Raw genomic sequence first — 4,568 nt, 5'->3', positions numbered from 1 at the left:
TTTCCCTTAGTAACTTTTTTTTAAAAGATCTTATTTTTATTTATGAGGAAGAGAGGGAACAGGAGAAGGAGCAGAGGGAGAAGGACAAGCATACTCTGAGCTCAAATGAGAGCCTGACTCAAGGCTCGATCTCATGATCCTGAGATCATGACCTGAGTCAAAACCAAGAGTCAGACATTTAAGCTACTAGGCCACCCAGGTGCCCCCTCCTTTGGTAACTTCTCCTTCCTGTAACTAAGAGTTGCCATGCCATACTATGGACGACCCATGAATCAAAAGTTTGTCAGGCTCTACCCTCTCACCTTTTGTCTTCCCAAACTATGTGTTTCAGTGAGTCAAGATCATTCTACTGAATCCCACTTCTCCTGATACTACTTGCTATTTGCCCAAAAGGGAGGTTTGAGGGTGCAGTCCTTCAGAGTGCCAAGGCCCCCTCAGACTTATGACACCACCTGCAGAGATAAGAGGGCATGGTTTCCACACCTTTCTTCATTTCTGCCACCAACTACAAGTTCAGGGGGTTCCCAAAACCACCCTCAGTGTTGATCATACATTCAAAGGACCCACAGAACTGATTGAAAGCTGTTACAGTCATGGTTACAGTTTATTACTGAGAATGAATATAGATGAAAATTAGCCAAACAAAGAGATACATAGGGAAGAACTGAGAAGGTTTCCAAACACAGCTTCCATTGCCCTCAGAACATATTACCTTCCCATCACCAGGGTGTGACAATACACATGGAGCATGATCAACCAGGAAAATTCACCCAATGCTCAGAGTCTAGCTAGAGTTTTTATGGGGGCTTCATATAAAGGTATTATTGATTGGTCATGGAGTTGAACTCAAGGTTCAGCTCTTTCCTGAACTACCCCAGAGGTAGGGCTGATATCAAGGGGCCCACCAAGAGTCTTTACTATCAAGTGTGACCCAAGAGGCCACTGTAAATAAAAAAACATCCCTGTCACTTGGAAAATTCCAAGAGTTTAGAGGTTAAACAGGGGCCAGGTACCAAGGCCACACTTCCCTTCAAGCAAGGCAAGTCCTTCCACCTTGCTCACCCTGCTTATGCCTCACAGATATGCCTCACAAAGGCAGTTACAATGAAAAATAAAAATAGCTACACTGAGAGTGTATTAGCTGCCACCGTACACTTATTTTTGCCTAATTCTCAAAACCCTACAAAGTTGGTGTTGTTAGTCCCATTTTATAAGCAAGGAAAATGAAGCTCAAAAAAGCTGCTCCCCCCCCACAAAAAAAGAAAAGTTGCCCAAAGTTTTAGAGAGGGAAAGTAACAGATCTGACTGTGGCGATACAGCATACCCTTTGAGCTATTACATCCATGTTGCCAATTATATTCACTCATTTCATTCTACAAACATGTATTTTATGTCTACTATGTACCAGGATCTGTTGTAGGTGCTGGAGATGCAGCCAAGAACAAGACAGACAAAAATTTGTTCAAATGGAGTAGATATTCTAATGGGAGGGAAACAGAAAATCAGCAAGACACGCAGTATTTTGAATGGTGATATTACTATGGAAAAAATAAAGCAACATATACACTTTGCTTAGACCTTTATTTAATTTTTTTTTTTATGATAGTCACAGAGAGAGAGAGAGAGAGAGGCAGAGACATAGGCAGAGGGAGAAGCAGGCTCCATGCACCGGGAGCCCGACGTGGGATTCGATTCCGGGTCTCCAGGATCGCGCCCTGGGCCAAAGGCAGGTGCCAAACCACTGCACCACCCAGGGATCCCTAGACCTTTATTTAAACACATCAACTGTAACAAGACATCTCTGAGACAAATGGGAAATTTGAATACGGTCTGATGTTATGTGATACCATTAATTTTATTAAATTTGATGATGGCATGATGTCTGTGTTCCAGAAAACAGGTATTTTTCTATTAAAAATATAGACTGATGCATTGATGGTTAAAGTAAGATTGCAAAAGTGTTGATAATTATTGATACTGGATGATAAATATGTGAAGGGCCTTTATATTAATATTTCTGATTTGGAGTATGTTGAAAAATTTACATAACATGAAGGTTTTTAAAAAAGAAAGAAAACAATGGGTGGGGGTGGCAAATAGGTCTTGGTACACACCTTGCAAGACCAAATAGATATATTGGAGCAGGCCTCGTTAAAAAGATGTCTCTGAAACAAATGACTGAAGAAGGCAGAGGAAGGGGCTACATGGATCTCTAGGGAAAGAATTCCAGGCAACGTAGGAGCTACTGTAGAGCACTGAGGTAGGTGTCAGTGTGCCTGGTGGGGCATTCAAGGAAGAAGTCCAACTGCTGGAAAGGCATAAGCAACTGGCAAAAATAGAAAGTGGCACCACAAAGTTAACAGAGATGGGATGGGTGGAGAGGAGAGCAAGCAGGTGCAGAACCATATCCAACAAAGAACCCATACCCAAAAGATGTAAAGAATACCTATAAACCCATTAGAAAAATGCAGGTAACCCAATAGAAAAAGGGGCAGAAGACTTGAATGAGCACTTCACAGAAAAGGGAAAGGCCGATGAGCATATGAAACGGTGCTCCGCCTCATTAATCATCAGGGAAATGCAAATTAAAACCACGACGGGACACCGCTGCACCGCCTCAGAGGGGTGGGGAGGAAGCGGCTGGCACCCCTGGGAATCAGCCTCGGTGGGTGTGGGGGTTGCTCCAGGCTGCAGCGTGCGCCGCGACCAAGCCCGCGCGGCCGTCGGGGCAGCCGGTCGGCTCCCTTCTGGGGGTGCAGGCAGCACAACACCGGGGGAGCTCACCGCGGACTGCCACGAGTGTGCAGGGCCCCGTGCTCTTGACACGCGCGACCGGGACCGGCCCGGAGGCCCCGGAACAGCGACGTGGCGGAGCGACGGGCCGGCCCCGCGCGACCCGCACAGAAACAGGGAGCGATCACGGAGCCGTCGGGAACGAGCCCAGCGCCCAAGCTGCCGGCAGACGGCCGGGGGCGCCCCGGGGCGGGGAGGGGCGGGAGGGGCGGCGGGGCGCGAGCCGGGGCGCCCTGCTGCCGCGGGGAGGGGAGGCCGGGGCGGCGGGCGCGGGTGTGGGCGGCCGGCGGGCCCACGCGGGGCTGCGCGGCTTTTCCGTGGCTGCCGCTTCGATAAGGCGTTTTTCAGGAAGCCTGCAGGGGCTCTCGCTTCCCTCCCGCCGGGTAAGCGAGGACAGGTCCACCGACCGGACACCCCTGTGCCACCTCCCGCGCCCACCGAGCTCGGGGATCGGCCCGAGAAAGAGGGAAGACGCGCCTTCGCGGTCGCGGTCGCGGCGGCAACCTCTAGGGTTCAAGGCGCTGCACCGGCAGGAGGGCTCTCTGGCTCCTGGCCGAGGATCTACGCCAAAGAAACAGGGCAAAACTGTAAACAAGAAACGAAAACATGCCACCCCCCTGCCCCCAGCATTAAGGATGTGATAAGGGGCCTCATTGTGTCTTATCCAACAGAACGTTCCTACACAGGATCCTGATGCCAGTTAAGTTGTGGCATTATTTTGAGATCATTTAAAGAAAACAAGGATTGAATAGTTTAAATGTAGACACTACACATTCTTTAAAAGCCAAAATTAGTACAGTTTTTTCAATCTAGAAATAAAAAGGCACTGAAGCACCCTGCAGGTTTTAATTTCTAGTAAGATAAATATCGATAGCCATAACCCATATAAACAAAAGGCTCTTTGGGGTCCCCAACAAGTTTAAAAGAGTAAAGTGTCTCACTTGGGACCAGAAAGTGATAAGACCACTGTGGATAATCCCCACTCAACCTTGTTGATAGGTCTGTTTCTTCCTATGACCTCATATGGAGCTATTGTTTTTGGAATTTCCACAACCAAATAAACCCCTAATTGCACCTGGGTTAGCAGTCTTCTAGCTCTGGAAGCTGCTTTTCATTGACCTGAAGGACTTTGACCAAAGTTAGCTTGTTTCCTCCTTGGCATTTTGGGCTGTTTTGGTTGTTGGGGTCTTTTTTCCCCCTTCTATCCTTTTTTTCCTAATTTATTTTTACTTTTATCACTTTTATTGTTTACTCAATTATATTTTAGTTTGTTGATATTTGCTTTCCTTATTCTTGTCTAGCGTTGCGTTTCGATTCCATTACAAAGGTCAGTTCCTCAGGTGAAATTTGAGCTGATTTTCTTTGGAGGCGATTTGGACCAAGGCTCTCACCAGCTTTTCCCAAATGTGAGCCGACCTTGGGACACCTTGACCCCACGCACAGCAGTAAGGCCCACAGGCTGCCGGGCCTGCCAGCCGCCTTCTGCTGAGGAGAGGCTCGTGGTGCCACCGTCCCCCGCAGGCCACTGGCAAGCAGAAGTCAGCTGTGGGGAGCTTGGCCCAGCGCCTGACTGGGAAAGCGACGGCGGGCGGTGAGGATCACCGATGAGATGCAGCAGGTCTCCACCTTGCAGAGACTCCCCCCGCCAAGCAGGAATGGTGGAGGAGAGGCTCCCCCCAACACAGCGAAATACCAGGGGGGCCCGACGCTGAGGACACTCCTGGCCTTGCTCAGCAGGCGCTGGCGGAGGCGCTTGGAGCACCTAGTGGCTCGTG

At 48.9% G+C, this 4,568-nt stretch overlaps 1 non-coding gene across 1 annotated transcript; it reads right to left on the bottom strand.

The window, feature by feature from the left end:
- Positions 1–4,228: 4,228 nt before the first annotated feature.
- MIR8815-1 (microRNA mir-8815-1) lies at positions 4,229–4,359 on the bottom strand. The gene has a single exon (NR_128755.1). It is a non-coding gene; the product is annotated as a microRNA mir-8815-1 (primary transcript).
- Positions 4,360–4,568: the final 209 nt, after the last annotated feature.

This window comes from Canis lupus, chromosome 28 (assembly GCF_011100685.1).
Source record: "Canis lupus familiaris isolate Mischka breed German Shepherd chromosome 28, alternate assembly UU_Cfam_GSD_1.0, whole genome shotgun sequence".
Taxonomy (NCBI): Eukaryota; Metazoa; Chordata; class Mammalia; order Carnivora; family Canidae; genus Canis; species Canis lupus.
Note: the sequence above shows the minus strand (reverse complement) of the source record. Positions and strands in the feature narration are given on the sequence as shown.